Consider the following 18,651-nt stretch of genomic DNA (forward strand, 5'->3'; position numbering starts at 1 on the left):
TCAAAGTTTGACACTTGCAGCCTACTGAATAAATTTTCATGGAGAATTTCAACACATACAGCCTACTCTATAAGTGTCTTTTGGATATATTTCACCCTGACTAAAGTACCTATGCATGTCTAACCACATCTTCCTATATCTACTAACAGTCGATAACATATAAAATGTGCATAAAAGATTGTAGATGTTCCCTCTGGAATAATCTGAATATTTTAGGAAACCACTGACTCTATTTTATGAGCTTCATATACAATTATTTCAAGATTTTCCAAGTCTCCCTATCATAAGACTGTTTACATTTTCTTATCATCATCATAGACACAATATTTATTTCTTGTCAATAAAGAGATGAGGAATTTCATTATATATACAGAAAAGCAATCATATAGGATTGTTGCTGGAAAATTGTCACATTGATACAAAGTAAAAGTTATAATAAAATTTTAGAACTTTTTATTTCATGAAAATCAAACCTAAATAACATAGAATGAAAGATCCACTAAACTCAATACATTGTACAATTCTAAATATTCAAATACATAAATGCATGAACAACGTATACACATTCTTAACTACACAATAAAACTGCTTTGATTTGATTTTAAACAGCCAGGAATCTGTTTACTTTCACCTTTTAGATAACATTTTATACATAGAACATAAAATGTATTCATGTAAATGAATTCTATGTTTGTTTCTTTAATGATAACCATTTTCCGAGTAGTAAAAAGTTCATCTTAAATGCATTTAAAACATTGCACGTCTTCAATATATAAGAACACAGTTCAGTTGTCCTCCACATTGCAGATATTTTATCCAAGAACAAATTACAATATTAATTAATTATAACAAAAACACAGATCTAAGCACAGTAAAATAGTCTCCCCTGTTCTGTAAAGAATTCTTGTTCGTATTCTTTCTTAATTGTGTGGCAACACTAAATCTTGTTTAACCTACAAAATAATATATGGTTCAGTTGAATATATAATTAGTCCAATACAATACAGAATTTCAATGCCTCAAACAGTTGTTATTTATTTTCCATCTAAGAATAAAGCGTGTTTCATCAGTGCAAAAACAGAACATAATCCCAAGATTGTATCAAATTGTAAAATTTGTAATGCAGAAATACAATTCATTTGTGAGACCAATCATTTAAATGAAAAGTTAAAATTATTTTTTTCTTTAGTAATGACTTTACACAGAACCATGACTCAAATGATTTACCTTTTTGTTTTATGAAATGACAATGTGAGAGAAAACAAGGCTTCATCATAACTATTTCTTTTTATCAAGTATTGGTAATAAGAATGTGTTGGTGAATATGTAAACTGTGATGATTAAAATATATAGTGTTGTGATAGACAAACATACCGAAGTGATAGACATACATAGTGTGGTGATAGGTAAACAAAGCATGGTGATAGGTAAACAAAGCATGGTGATAGACAATAGTGTGGTGATAGACAAACATACTGAAGTGATAGACAAACAAATTGTGGTGATAGACAAACATAGCGTGGTGACAGACAACACATAGTGTCGTGATAGACAATAGTGTGGTGATAGACAAAAATATTGTGGTGATAAATACACAGACTGTGGTGAATGACTTATGTAGTGTGGTGATTGATTATGTGTGGCGGTAGATATATTATATGTGGCCATAATTATACTATGTGTTGCAGTAGATACATAATATGTGGTGGTATATACATTATGCGTGTGCCAGCAGAAGTATCATGTAGACATAGTTACAAGTACAATAACACTGAAACAATATATTTTTAAGGTTTACTCATCTTGAATGATAGAATCTTTGACTGACAGTTAGTATACCATATTTGCTACTTTTATTGAAAAGATATCTGACATGATATTTACATAAAATATTGCACGATATGTTGGAGCAGTTATTCTTTAAAAAACATTTCTTTTAAATTATTTCATTTCAACCAGGATTGTTTAATTGCTTATTAACTCTTTACATACATATGTAAAGAGTAAAGTGTCGGTGTTGACATGAATATCAATTATTTGGTCATTTTTTATAAATTTCCTGTTTACAAAACTTTGAATTTTTCGAAAAACTAAGAATTTTCTTATCCCAGGCATAAATTACCTTAGTCGTATTTGGCACAACTTTTGGAATATTGGATCCTCAATGCTCTTCAACTTTGTATTTGTTTGATTTTTAACTATTTTGATATGAGCGTCACTGATGAGTCTTATGTAGAAACGAAACTTGCGTCTGGCGTACTAAATTATAATCCTGGTACCTTTGATAACTATGAGTAATACTTTTAATTTTAATGAAGATTACCTTTTCCTTTTTCTTCTATGTTCTATCTTTCAAAAATCTAGTTTCACTTTTCTGAAGAAAAAAAAATAATAAAAATTGAGTCATTTTTAGTTTAAAATCTGAATAAACATAAACAGATTTCTGTACAGAAAGGTGGATTATTATCATGCTCATATCTACTTTTAAAATGATATAAATAGGGCTTTGAAAGGTATACCCAGTGGTGTGATAGAAATAATATATAAATTGAGGTGAAAATATACAGTGAGGTGATTGATTAATAAAGTAAAGGTGTTTAATATGTAGAAATATACAAAGAGACTGTGGGGGGTAGATATAGAGAAGGGGTAATAGAAATAGAGAGTGTGTGGTGATTGATATATAAAGTGAGGTGATGGATAAATAAAATGAGATGATAGGTGTTTATGATGTTGTCATAAACATAGAGACATTGGGGATAGATATTGAGAGTATGGGGATAGATATTGAGAGTGTGTGGTGATTGATATATAAAGTGAGGTGATGGATAAATAAAATGAGGTGATAGGTGTTTATGATGTGGTCATAAACATAGAGACAATGGGGATAGATATTGAGAGTATGGGGATAGATATAGAGAGTGTGTGGTGATTGATATATAAAATCAGATGATGGATAAATAAAGTAAAGTGATTGGTGTTTGTTATTTGGTCATGATCATAGAGACTATGGGGATAGATATTGAGAGTTTGGGGATAAATATAGAGAGTGTGTGGTGATTGATATATAAAGTGAGGTGATGGATAAATAAAATGAGGTGATAGGTGTTTATTGTGAGGTCATAAACATAGAGACTGTGGGGATAGATATTGAAAGTATTGGGATAGAAATAGAGAGTGTGTGGTGATCATTATATTAAGTGAGGTGATGAATAAATAAAGTAAGGTGATAGGTGTTTAAAATGTGGTCATAAACATAGAGACTGTGGGGATATATATTGAGAGTATGGGGATAGATATAGAGAGTGTGTGGTGATTGATATATAAAATTAGATGACGGATAAATAAAGTAAAGTGATTGGTGTTTGTTATTTGGTCATAAACATAGAGACTATGGGGGTAGATATTGAGAGTTTGGGGATAGATATAGAGAGTGTGTGGTGATTCATGTATAAAGTGAGGTGATTGATTAAAAAAAGTAAGGTGGTAGGTGTTTATGATGTGGTCATAAACATAGAGACTGTGGGAATACATATCGAGAGTATGGGGATATATATAGTAAGTGTGTGGTGATAAATATATAAAGGGAGGTGATGGATAAATAAAGTAAGGTGATAGGTGTTGATAATGTGGTCAAAAACATAGAGACTGTGGGTATAGATATTGACAGTGTGGTGAGTGACACAGAGATTATGGGGATATATATAAAGAGTGTGTTGATTGATATATAAAGTGAGTTTATTGATAAATAAAGTGTGGTGATAGGTGTTTATTATATGAAGATATACAGAGAGACTTTTGGGGTACACAAAAAAGAGTGGGGGATAGATATAGAGAGTGTGTGAGTGGTGATTGATACATATAGTGAGGTGATTGATAAATAAAGTAAGATGATAGTTGTTTATTTTGTGGAAATATACATAGAGACTTTTAGGGCGAATATAGAGAGTTGTGGATATATATATAGTGTGGTGATTGATACATAAAGTGAGGTGATTGATTAATAAAGTTAGGTGATAGGTGTTTATTATGTGGAGTTATACAGAGAGACTTTTGTGGTATACAGAAAAGAGTGGGGGATAGATATAGAGAGTGTGTGAGTGGTGATTGATACATATAGTGAGGTGATTGATAAATAAAGTAAGATGATAGGTGTTTATTTTGTGGAGATATACAGAGAGACTTTTGGGGCGGATACAGAGAGTTGGGGATATATATAGAGAGTGTGGTGATTAATATATGAAGTGAGGTGATTGATAAATAAAGTAAGGGGGTAGCGTTTGTATTATCCCGAGATATACATAGAGAATATTATGATACTATTATGATATATACATAATGACTGTTGGCATTGGTATGGAGAGTGAAGTGATAGACAATCATAGTATGGGGATAGCTATTAAGACTGTAGTGATAGATAATCATAGAATGGGGATAGCTATTGAGACTAGTGATAGATAATCATTGTATGGGGATAGCTATTGAGACTGTAGTGATAGATAATCATAGTATGGGGGTCCCTATTGAGACTGTTGTGATATATATGAAGAATGTGGTGCTAAATACAGCGACTGTAGCAATGGAAGAATATATACGGTAATTTATAAAGCACCACACTGTATATATCTTTTTTCGAGTATTATTTTCTAAAAATACTTTACCATCACTATTTCTGAGTGCTGCTTGGTTGTAAATCATTTAACTATTCTTGTTATTTCACTTAAAATTAGATGAACCATTTCCTTTTTTCCATTTTCACCAATGACCTCTAAATCCCTGCAAAATGTTGTTTGGTATTTCTGCAAGAAGAACACAAATATAAATAATGAATTTGATAATTGCTACATAACAAGTATACAAGCTTATACAAACATATCTCAGTGGACATTGCATATCTGCATATCTCCTTCCACTGCAAATTATACAATGACCAGTACATTTCTCTGACTTAGAGAAAATACAACAAGTTATAGTATACAGTCTTGTGAAAAATAGATAAAGAATGATGATAGATATAATCATTGTGTTACTATAAATATGATATGATGGTGATAAATATATATAGATAGGTGATAAGTGTGGACTTAGTTATAGTGGGATTATGTGTATATACAGTGAGGTAAAGGGTCCACAGAATAGTATAAAGATATATACAGTGTGATGATATATAAACAAAAGGATGATATATATATATATATATATATATATAAACGAGTCTAAATTGAAAACTACGTTCAAACCTATGATTGCGTTGGATAAAAACCGCAATTTTTATACGTGTGCATGTCAAACAAATTTCGTTGTAGAAGGGTCTAAAAACAGCACAAACAACATTTTCCAAAAGACCAACAAAGTGAAAAAGTATTTTTTAAACAAAACGCATTTGACTAACAGGTTTAACAACTGATGTTCTTTAACCCTGCTGATATATATATAAGTACGTCTGAGTCAGTGACAACTTTCCAACAGATTAATCCATCGGATCGCCATCAATGATGGTGATACATGGCTGTGTACATAATGTATATACAACTCATCTAAACATCAATCCAACAATGTTAGATCTGTAAAATATATATATATACTATGTGGTGACATATATATCAATGGTGTTGTGATTGATTTAAACAGTGCAGTTAGTTAAAAGATACATACATGACATATGTGGAGGGGATACATATATAAAATATGGTGAAAAAATATCAACAGTGAGGTCAATAAAATTTTTCAGGGATGTCATATATATATAAAATGAGGAAATAGATATATAAATTTAATAGAAAGATATATAAAGTGAGATGATAGATATACAAATTGTGGTAACAGATACACAGTGTGGTGATATATGTATAAAATGTAGTGATAGATGTACAGTGTATTGATAGATATATTAAATAAGATGATACATATATAAACTGAGATGGTGTATCAATTAAATGAGGTCTTTCTTATATAGAATGAAGTGATAGATATACAAAGTGTGGTGACATATATACAGTGTGGTGATAGATATATAAAGTGTTGTCACATATGATCAGGTAGGTGATAGATGTATAAAGTGTGATGATAGATATATAAAGTTTGATGATAGATATATAAAGTGTGGTGATAGATACATAAGTTGTTTTGACATATGATGAGTTAGGTGAAAGTTGTATATAGTGTGGTGATAAATATATACAGTGTGATGATAGATATATAAAGTAAGGTGATTAATGACAGAGTGATTATTATACAGTGTGATAATTGATGACACAGAGTGGTAATATATATATACAGTGAAGTGATTGATGATACAGAGTGTTGAAAGGTAATACACAGTGGTGATACATATAAAGGGTAGGGTGATTGATGATACAGAGTGTTGAAAGGTAATACACAGTGGTGATACATATAAAGGGTAGGGTGATTGATGATACAGAGTGGTGAAAGATATATACACTGTGACGATTGATGATACAGAGTGGTGATAGATACATACAGAGAGTTGATAGCTATATACAGTGTGGTAATTGGTGATACAGAGTGGGGATAGATGTCTAGTGTGGTGATAGAGATAAACAATATAGTGACTGATGATACAGAGTGGTGAAAGATATATGCACTATGAGGATTGATGATACAGAGTGGTGATAGATACATACAGAGAGTTGATAGCTATATACAGTGTGGTAATTGGTGATACAGAGTGGGGATAGATGTCTAGTGTGGTGATAGAGATAAACAATATAGTGACTGATGATACAGAGTGGTGAAAGATATATACACTGTGACGATTGATGATACAGAGTGGTTATAGATACATACAGAGAGTTGATAGCTATATACAGTGTGGTAATTGGTGATACAGAGTGGGGATAGATGTCTAGTGTGGTGATAGAGATAAACAATATAGTGACTGATGATACAGAGTGGTGAAAGATATATGCACTATGAGGATTGATGATACAGAGTGGTGATAGATACATACAGAGAGTTGATAGCTATATACAGTGTGGTAATTGGTGATACAGAGTGGGGATAGATGTCTAGTGTGGTGATAGAGATAAACAATATAGTGACTGATGATACAGAGTGGTGAAAGATATATACACTGTGACGATTGATGATACAGAGTGGTGATAGATACATACAGAGAGTTGATAGCTATATACAGTGTGGTAATTGGTGATACAGAGTGGGGATAGATGTCTAGTGTGGTGATAGAGATAAACAATATAGTGACTGATGATACAGAGTGGTGAAAGATATATGCACTATGAGGATTGATGATACAGAGTGGTGATAGATACATACAGAGAGTTGATAGCTATATACAGTGTGGTAATTGGTGATACAGAGTGGGGATAGATGTCTAGTGTGGTGATAGAGATAAACAATATGGTGACTGATGATACAGAGTGGTGAAAGATATATACACTGTGACGATTGATGATACAGAGTGGTTATAGATACATACAGAGAGTTGATAGCTATATACAGTGTGGTAATTGGTGATACAGAGTGGGGATAGATGTCTAGTGTGGTGATAGAGATAAACAATATAGTGACTGATGATACAGAGTGGTGAAAGATATATGCACTATGAGGATTGATGATACAGAGTGGTGATAGATACATACAGAGAGTTGATAGCTATATACAGTGTGGTAATTGGTGATACAGAGTGGGGATAGATGTCTAGTGTGGTGATAGAGATAAACAATATAGTGACTGATGATACAGAGTGGTGAAAGATATATACACTGTGACGATTGATGATACAGAGTGGTGATAGATACATACAGAGAGTTGATAGCTATATACAGTGTGGTAATTGGTGATACAGAGTGGGGATAGATGTCTAGTGTGGTGATAGAGATAAACAATATAGTGACTGATGATACAGAGTGGTGAAAAATATATTCAGTTTGGTGATTGATGATACAGAGTGGTGATAGATATATACAGTAAGGTTATTAATTATACAGAGTGGTGATAGATATGTAGAGTGTGGTCATAGATATCTATTCCTCAATTTGGTGTTCTACAGATACAGTCCTACATATATCGCTAGGCTGTATATATATACTATCCAGATATCAGTCATGTGGTGTGCTTTAATATGTTCTGTTTGTTTTTCAAATATCTCTATATAGCAATAAGAATCCCACCCATTTTCTGAAAAGATACACACACAAACACCAGTCTTTTCTACGATGACAATAATAGTTTTCAAAATTGAAATGTGTATGATTGTGCAACAAAATCAACCATGTTGAAAAACAAATAGTTACAATGATAGGTGCCGAACTGAATCATTTTTAGTTTTCAGCAAACATACACAGATTGCTGCAAATATAAATCAATCGTTAGTATGCTTATATCCACTTTCAAATTGGTATAAACATGGTTTTAACAGATACACATAGAGTTGTGATAGCCTTATACAGTAAGAGAATATACCAAACATATTAAGTATGGGGATAGAAAAAAATAAATTGAATTGAGGTGATATGTATATAGAAGGTGGTGATAGATAAATGAAGTGAAGATATCATGTTAGGTGATAAATATATAGACTGTGGTGATGGCTATATCATACGAGGTGATGGATATATAAATTGAGGTGATAAATAAAAAAAGTGAGGTGATAGATAAAGAAAGTGAGATGATAGATAAAGAATGTGAGGTGATAGATAAAGAAAGTAAGATTATAGATATGTAAAGTGTAGAAACAGATGTACAAAGAGAGGTGATGGATATATAAGTGTGGTGATAGATATAGAAATGTGGTGATAGATACATAAAGTGGTGATAAGATATATAAAGTGTACTTACAAATGTCTAAAGTGAGGTGATTGATATATAAGGTGTGGTGATGGATATAGTAAGTGAGGTGATTGATATATTAGATGTGGAGGTAGATATATAAAGTGTGGTGATAGATATGGATATAGTGAGGTGATTGATATATAAAGTTTGGTGATATATATGTTAAGTATGGTGACAGATATATAAAGTGTGGTGATATATATATAAAGTCTAGTGACAGATATATAGAGTGTAGTGATATATATATAAAGTGTTGGGATAGATATATAAAGTCTGGTGACAGATATATAGAGTGTAGTGATAGATATATAAAGTGAGGTGATAGATACATATTGTGAAGTGATTGATATATAAAGTGTGATGATGTATATGTTAAGTGTGGTGACAGATAAGGTCTGGTGGATAAAAATAAAGTGTGGTGACAGATATATAGAGTGTTGTTACAGATATATAAAGTGAGTAGATAGATAGATATAGATATAGTGAGGTGAGTGATATATAAAGTGTGATCATGGATATGTTAAGTGTGATCATTGATATGTTAAGTGTAGTGACAGATATATAAAGTATGGAGACAGATATATGTAGTGTGGTGATAGATTTATAAAGTCATAAATAATGGAGTAAAATATATATCAAGTGAGGTGATAGATATATATGTAGTGAGGTGGTGGATATATAAAGTGTGGTGACAGAGTCTGGTGACAGATATATAAAGTGTGGTGACAGAGTATAGTGACTGATATATAAAGTGTGGTGACAGAGTCTGATGACAGATATATAAAGTGTGGTGACAGATATATAAGGTGTGGTGATTGATTTATGAAGTCTGGTGACAGATATATAAAGTGTGGTGATATATATATATATATATATATATATATATATATATATATATATATATATATATATATATAAGGTGTGGTGATGTGTATAAGGTGTGGTGATGTATATATAATGTGTGGTCATGTGTATAAGGTGTGGTGATGTATATATAATGTGTGGTGACAGATTTTAAAAGCGTGGTGAAAGATTTATGAAGTGTGGTGGCAGATATATAAAGTGTGGTGACATATATATAAAATATTGTGACACATATATAAAGTTTGGGGAGATATATAAAGTGTGGTAACAGATAAATAAAGTGTGGTGATGAATATATAAAGTGTGGTAACAGATAAATAAAGTGTGGTGATAGATATATAAAGTCTTGTGACAGGTATATAAGGTTTGATGACAGATACATAAAGTGTTGTGATAGATTTTTAAAGCGTGGTGACAGATATGTAAAGTGTGGGTATAGATATATAAAGTCTGGTGACAGATATATATAAAGTCTGGTGACAGATATATAAAGTGTAATGATAGATATATAAAGTGAGTTGATAAATATATATTGTGAGGTGATTGATATATGAAGGGTGATGATGGATATGTTAAGTGTGGTGACAGATATATAAAGTGTGGTGATAGATATATAAATTCTGGTGACAGATATATAGAGTGTTGTGACAGATATATAAAGTGTGGTGACAGATATATAAAGTGTTGTGATATATATATAAAGTGTGGTGACAGATATATAAAGTGGGGTGATAGATACATAGTGACATTATGGATATATAAATTGTGGTGATGGATATGTTAAGTATAATGACAGATTGTAAAGTGTGGTGACAGATATATAAAGTATGGTGATAGATATATAAAGTGTGGTGATAGATATATAAAGTCTTGTGACAGATATATAAAGTGGTGATAGATATATAAAGTGTGGTGAAATATATATAAAGTGTGTTGATTGATATATAAAGTGTAAATATAGATATATAAAGTGTAATTATAGATATATAAAGTGAGGTGATAGATATATATAGTGAGGTGATTGATATATAAAGTGTGGTGATGGATATGTTAAGTGTGGTGACAGATATATAAGGTGTGGTGACAGATATATAAAGTGGGGTGATAGATATATAAAGACATTATGGATATATATAAAGTGTGGTGTTGGATATGTTAAGTATAATGACAGATATATGAAGTGTGGTGACAGATATATAAAGTGTGGTGACAGATATATAAAGTATGATGATAGATATATAAAGTGTAATGAGAGATATATAAAGTGTGCTGATTGATATATGAAGTGTGGTGACAGATATATAAAGTATGGTGATAGATATATATAGTGTGGTGATAGATATATAAAGTCATGTGACAGATATTTAAAGTGGTGATAGAGATATAAAGTGTGGTGATGGATATGTCAAGTGTAATGACAGATATATAAAGTGTGGTGATAGATATACAAAGAGTGGTGACAGATATATAAAGTGTGGTGACAGAAATATAAATTTTGGTGACAGATATATAAAGTGTGGTGACAGATATAGAAAGTTCAGTGACAGATATATAAAGTGAGGTGGCAGATATATAAAGTGTGGTGACAGAATATAAAGTGTGGTGACAGATATATAAAGTAGTGATAGACATACAAAGTGTGTAGTCCAGCCCTGGTCTCAGTGACTCATTTTTTTTTTATTTTTTTTTTGTTGTCACTGAGTCCAGCTCGCCCTCCATTACCTTCAATGGTGCAAGCTCCCGGGTAGATTACCCGGGGACGATAGAGACAATACCAGAGCGCTCAAGTACGAAAAATGTATCACAAATGGTAAAACTTGATAAAATAAACAAGTTGCATACCTGAATTGCTTGTACACTATATGGAAACTCAAATTAACAGAAGGAAATCCCTTGCAGTCGGAGCTGTGGACATCTTGTTTACATCAGTAACGCTATATTACGGAACGTGACGTTTCTACGCTATAACGTTAGACGAAACGAATTCAATGTATCGATAAAGATTTTCAACGTTTAAACTCGTAACACGATACCGAATGGCATATCTCCCGATTTCTAAACTTTTTGGCACACTTGTATTTTGAATCGAGTTACATCAGTATAAGTCATTGTATGCATAAAAACTTGGGTCACCATTTTTGGTCTTGTAATTTTATAGGAAAACGTCAATTTTTGCGACAAATTCACATATTGCTTTTTATCCATCAACAGAATTTAAAAGGTTGGTTAATCCGGATCCAGTTCCAAATATCCACCACTCATCATAATATTATGGCTAAAGCTGTAGCAAGGTCTGCCAGTCGAGCTCTAAGTTTATTGTTAAATGTAAAGCACATTGTGGTTTCTAGCACAGTATCTTTAAACATTATTTGATACTCTGGTCTGGTCAGTAATAAGCCACGGTGCATCCATTTGGGGCACTCGTTCTTTTTCAGAACAGAGCTATCAGGTTTTTTTTATAGGTGTTGGCAAGTATACGCCAAATGATGAAATTAACGGGGACATGGGCTGGAGACCTCCTAGTGTAAAACAATGGACATGTGTCTTTAGGCATTGGGCAAGATGTAGTGCCATGACCAATGACAGAATAAATTATAAAGTTTTCAAATGGTCACATAAAAATGCTGTAAATAATAAGAAAAACTGGTGTAATAGAGTCATAAAAAAAACTTAAAGATTGTAACTTTGATTTGTATACTAGTAATGATAGTGTGCTGCATAAAGAAAATTGTTCTACAAATAGAAAATGTTTTATTTAATAAATATATTGCAGAATAGCAAACGAAAATTTTGTCACAGAGTAATGGTAACAGGCTTCGTACTTATAAGCGATATAAATCACAATATTGTACAGAGTTATATTTAAAACAAAATATATCTATTAAATTTAGAAGTGCTTATGCAAAATTTAGATGTGGCGTTGCGCCAATTAAAATAGAAACAGGACGATATGAGAAAAAGCCAATAAATGAGAGATGTTGATTTATGTGTAAAAACGAAATTGAAGATGAGAAACATGTAGTTACTTTATGTCCTTTATATGCAGACCTTCGAAATATATTGTATAATGAAGCAGTAAAACATAACGATCAATTTTATAACTTGTCTATTGACGAAAAATTTATATTTTTACTCAGTAATGAAGGACTATTAAACTGGTTCCCTGAAAATTATTCTAATGTCAACCCATATTTAAAATGTATATGTAAACAATAAACCGGTCAATATAAACAAAACAACGATACCAAGATCGACGCTCGTGACACTTTTTACTTCCAATATTCTCTAGTGAAAAACAGATACCCGGAATAAATACACGGTGGAATGAAGTTACGCTAACATATGCACACTCTATATAAGTAAAACACTCCGCGCAAAAATTCCAGTTTGAAATTGTGCATGTACGACATGTTAGCCGGAGTCTGTATTCTGCGTGTTATTTTATATCATGTATCATAATGCCAAATCCAGCAACCTGTCATTTCCAAAAAAACCCTGACGATATACGCAGCTTTAGTACAAGCATGCAAGCAGGTATACAATTTAAAAGGCTGCCGTCCTAATAGATAAGCCGTTTATATGACACCTATATATACCCAGTGCAAATTGGACTGCCAAACGGTTAAAACAATATGATGGTGCTATTTTATAAGGAATGTGGTGACAATTCATGTATCAGTGTATATACAGTGTAGTGAAATGGTAAACTGGTGTTATCAAATGTACCAATGTTAGCAAGCTATCATGTACGTCAGTTGGTCTTTGGTGGAAAATTGTTTCATTGTCAACTATACCACATCTACTGATTTCATTATGGTTTGATTTTTCTCCAGAAGTTCAATTAGAAGTTTAACGACTTAAACAAACATGTACTAGGAAACTGAAAAATGTCTAGGGTTTTGATGTCATTAATTGCATAGCCTTTGCTATCTTATTGTATATCCCATACCTCCATTTATTCATACAAAGAAACACCAACACTAAAAAAAATCCAGAAACCATATCGGTTCTATATCGGATTTCTTCTGTACAGAACAATGAATTTCAGAGACTGTTACTTGGAATTCAGGGAAAGTTATTCGAACAATAACCAATTTTTTTCTCATTCCATGCTAAAAAACTAATTTTTGTATGATCATGAGTTTCAACGTCTGCTTGTGTTTTGCTTTTTCCTAATTCAATCCGTATTCTTTCAGTCCAATAAATTTCGTTTTTCTATTTTTCTATCGGTGTTTTTTGTGATCATATTCAAACGGAATTGCATTAATAGGGTTACAATTCCCGGATTTTCATACATCAACCTGAGTTTCCATAAATTAAATTCCTACTTCCAAAACAAAATTTCATAGGGATACGGCGTGCATTATAAATGAGAAGTTTTTGCAAGAATATAAATGAGAAGTTATTGCAAGAATATAAATGAGAAGTTATTGCAAGAATATAAATGAGAAGTTATTGCAAAAATAAAAATAAAGTGTTAAAACTCAGTCCGTAATGCATATGTATATGTATATATATATATAGATAAATCTTGCAGATGCTTAGGTATCAATAGAATATTTAAAAATGATATTTTTGAAGGTCAACAATGAGCAGAATATTCCGGGGAAAACGATAAAGCAATCAATGTCAAATAACCGTTACGTTTTGCAACAAATCTGTCGGCACTCTTCATCTTAGGGAAATTAACAGTTAAAAATGTCACATAGTTACCAAAACAAAAAGAATTTTTATTTTCTAATGATTTCATAATTAAAGAACTTGCTGCATTAACTCGGATGTATGAACGTTTTCTGCGGGTAAAAAAAAAACATTCACACCTGTAAAGGAATGTTTTCATAGTTGGCCATATCTTCTAAGACTAAAATTTAAAAAAATAGAATCTAATATAACTCGAACGATTATTCCGTTTCTTCGTAAATTTTCAGTCAATGACGGGACAATATGAAATCTCTTCATCAACTAACTAATCATTACACTTTTATTTTTTAACAATTTTTCAATCCGAATGTTAACGGAGATGGTCTGGCCCTGATACGATTTTGGAAACTGGACTTGGAAAATGATTAATCACCATCCAAAATACTTAAATTGAATACACTAATAACAGACTTTAAGTGAAAAACAATTTCAGACTCATCATTCGCTGCTTAAGAAAAAAAAAAGACTTACCGCGTTGAAGTATTAACAAGAACTTTAAAATAAATGAGAGAAAATGAAAATCGTCAGTATTAAAGTTGTTCTTCATTTTGTCATAAGTAACAATTAATTCACATTCAAAAAGGTTGATATATTATATGTTATCGCAAGGAAATGGACAGAGCCGCCTGTTGGCCGTACGGCAACCCCAAATTAAATATTCGGGATTTTCATGGAATCTCGGGATAAAAAAATTGGTAGAAAAAATAAAAGTGTGATGATAAATTAATGAAGAAATTTATTATAATAATTGTCCTGTCATTTACTGAAAGGAACCATGATATGTGGAAAAGTTAAAACTGATTAATTTGGTTTGAACTTTCTGTCACTTGCCGGGAACTGAAGAAAAAAAAATCAGTAAACTGCATCTGAACAACAGAAGGTACACATATATAAACATGATTTAAAGTGTCATAATTTACCAGCAGCATTCAGTGCCCTAAGGTCCGCGTTTAATTAGTTTGAGGTGCAAAATAGTTGATTTAACGAGTTTAAACGTTGAAAATCTGTATCGATACATTGAATTCGTTTCGTCTAACGTTATAGCGTAGAAACGTCATGTTCCGTAATATAGCGTTACTGATGTAAACAAGATGTCCACAGCTCCGACTGCAAGGGATTTCCTTCTGTTAATTTGAGTTTCCATATAGTGTACAAGCATTTCAGGTATGCAACTTGTTTATTTTATCAAGTTTTACCATTTGTGATACATTTTTCGTACTTGAGCGCTCTGGCATTGTCTCTATCGTCCCCGGGTAATCTACCCGGGAGCTTGCACCATTGAAGGTAATGGAGGGCGAGCTGGACTCAGTGACAACAAAAAAAAATAAAAAAATAAAATGAGTCACTGAGACCAGGGCTGGACTAATAAAGTGTGGAAATGGATATGTCAAGTGTAATGACAGATATATAAAGTGTGGTGATAGATATACAAAGTGTGGTGACAGATATATAAAGTGTGGTGACAGAGTCTGGTGACAGATATATATTACGTGTGGTGACAGATATATAAAGTCTGGTGACAGATATATAAAGTGTGGTGACAGATATATAAAGTCTGGTGACAGATGTATAAAGTGTGGTGACAGATATAGAAAGTTTAGTGACAGATATAGAAAGTGTGGTGGCAGATATATAAAGTGTGGTGACAGAATATAAAGTGTTGTGACAGATATATATTAAGTGTGGTGACAGATATATAAAGTGTTGTGACGGAGTCTGGTGACATATATATATAAAGTGTGGTGACAGATATATAAAGTCTGGTGACAGGTATATAAAGTGTGGTGAGGGATATATAAAATGTGCATGTGGTGACAGATATAAAAGGTGTGGTGACAGATATATAAAGTCTGGTGACATATATATATAAAGTGTGGGGACAGATATATAAAGTATGGTGACATATATATAAAGTCTGGTGAAATATATGATAAAGCGTATATAACATGGCAAAATCCGTATCACATGCCGCATCACCCTCGACCAATATCATAAAGTGACAGAAGAGATAAATCAAGGTCCTAGATATATAGCAATTATCTATCATATTGAATACACCTTAATTATTGGTAACCCCGGTTGACCCGACTGCATAGAACTTTTGACGAATACAACAATCATTTTTCCTTTGTGGCTTCAGATATTTTTTTTTACTTCAAAATTTTACTACAACCTGTGTGATATCCAGTAATGGCGGACAAATAGTGATAAGGTGCAGTGGCGGATCCAGGGGAGAGTTCAGGGGGGTTGGACCCCCCCCCTTTTTTAACGATTAATGCATTGGAATGGTGACTTATAGTTGGACCCCCCCCCCTTTTTCAACTGGCTGGATTCGGCCCTGATAAGGTGTATGAAAAATTACCATCAACATCAAACCACTCTCGTTTTACAAGATTTGTTACATTTTCACCAGTTTCAAGTTTCATGTCCTATTAACACAAATCTATCTCCACATAGAAGATTTTTTTTCAAAAAGTGAAAGTAGAAATTAACGGATCCGCCCAGTTCCGGTCGCGCATGCGCACAAATGCGAGGTTACAGTCCGGGTTACAATATCTATAACCTTGTATATTATATACCTCCTACATGAGATCTTTTTTTTTCTGTAAAACTCTGTTTTAAGAATCTTCCTCCAATTCAGGAGCACCTCAATTTATGAGCTAATTATCCACTATAATAAACACTTAAAATGTGACATTTAGTATATGATAAGTAGTCTTCCATTAAAACTAAATTTTGTGTACCAACATACTCATTGTAATAGTTACAAAAAAAATTACAAATGTTGCATTTTGTAGTTAAAACCTATTTATTCATGAAATTTTACAAATATTTCAAAATGTAGGATTTGGAAACAAGCTTCACACAGTTTACATCAATCATATTGTTATTTTTATTAGTACCTGTATCCCTGTGATGAGAGATGTAACTGGAAACTTTATCAATGGAAATTTAAAACTGAATATATTTTTCAGTCCTAACTTTCCGTTAAGAAACAAATTTAAAATCTTAAGAGTACTGTCACAAAAAATGGAAAATGACCCTAGCCTACAGTTCAGTCGTACACTATTAAGATTTCAAAAATAATTGTAGTTGTTGTTAAATGACAGAGTTCAACTAGTTGAATTTTAGATAATTAACTATCAACTTTAATTGAATGTTTAGATTTAGAAGATGCAGATCTCTTCCATTGGTCTAAATTGAATCCTAAACAAAAGAAACGAAATTACATTAAACAACAATTGATTCCAATAGTGTCAACCTTACACATGTTCTAGCTGGGTTTTTTTCTTTCATTCTTTATATGAAGACTATCAAAAGATACCTCCCCCCCCCCCCCAAAAAAAAATGAAATAGAAACAAGGGCCGTCTTTCCCCTGAGAGCTATTCAGCTCTTTGATTATTATTTAGTACATATTACTAGTCCCATCGTAAAGCTGTTTTTCATGTAACATGTGTAACAATAGCGCTATGTAACCGTAGCCTCAATAATTATTGTTACATTCGTAATTAAACAGATCCTTACCCAACCATGCAATCCAGCATTTAGTCTCCAATTAAACAATAATACTTTTATTATTGTTACATTTACATGTAACCGTAGCCAGTGCCTATATGTTTATTGAATATAGAACAGGTGTTGATTGAGGGCCGTGGTATAGTGGTTAGTGCATCGGACTACTAACACAAAGGTTACTGGTTTGATTCCCGTCTGGGATGAAAATTTCAGGAACTGATTTTTCGGCTCTCCCTTGACACCATGTGCGAGTATGGTCTCGAGGAAACGATGATAGTCCGTCGGAAGGGGACGATAAATGGCTGACCCGTGTTAAGAGAGAGCCATATCTCTTGCACGTTAAAGACACCCTTGTAGATTTCGAAAAAGAGCAGGCTAATGCCGCTACAAGGCAGCACTCGCACCCGCAAAGTGGAAAGGGATTAATTTAAGTTGCAAAACTTGTTTCCCAATCCATTATAAATAAATATGTTTAAACTAATTGATTGACGGCTGTACAAAAATATGTGTTTGTGTATATGCACGACCGATGGATTGTTGTCTCATTGTCAATCAAACCGCATAGACTTATTTACTATACAAATCCTTGTACAAATGTATATCGAAGAATACCGAAATGACCTTTTTTAATTGTCGATAAAAAAACTTTGATTGTTCGAGTTTTTAATGAGGCATTTATGCTGGGACTATTTGCTAATTATTTGCTCTAAATGCTTTAGTTTTTGAGATATAAGCCAAAAACTGTATTTTAGCTC

General features: G+C 32.4%; 1 long non-coding RNA gene across 3 annotated transcripts; it reads right to left on the reverse strand.

The window, feature by feature from the left end:
• Window positions 1–436: 436 nt before the first annotated feature.
• LOC143072877 (uncharacterized) lies at window positions 437–16,883 on the reverse strand. Of its 3 annotated transcripts, none has more exons than XR_012977343.1 (4): window positions 16,742–16,883; window positions 4,662–4,799; window positions 2,324–2,374; window positions 437–953 (listed from the first exon to the last, which is right to left on the reverse strand). It is a non-coding gene; the product is annotated as an uncharacterized LOC143072877 (long non-coding RNA). The 3 variants fall into 3 exon arrangements; XR_012977342.1 differs by lacking the exon at window positions 437–953 and adding an exon at window positions 960–1,771; XR_012977341.1 differs by lacking the exon at window positions 437–953 and having other exon boundaries at window positions 1,782–2,374.
• Between the last annotated feature and the right edge of the window lie 1,768 nt (window positions 16,884–18,651).

Source organism: Mytilus galloprovincialis, chromosome 4, assembly GCF_965363235.1.
Source record: "Mytilus galloprovincialis chromosome 4, xbMytGall1.hap1.1, whole genome shotgun sequence".
Classification (NCBI taxonomy): Eukaryota; Metazoa; Mollusca; class Bivalvia; order Mytilida; family Mytilidae; genus Mytilus; species Mytilus galloprovincialis.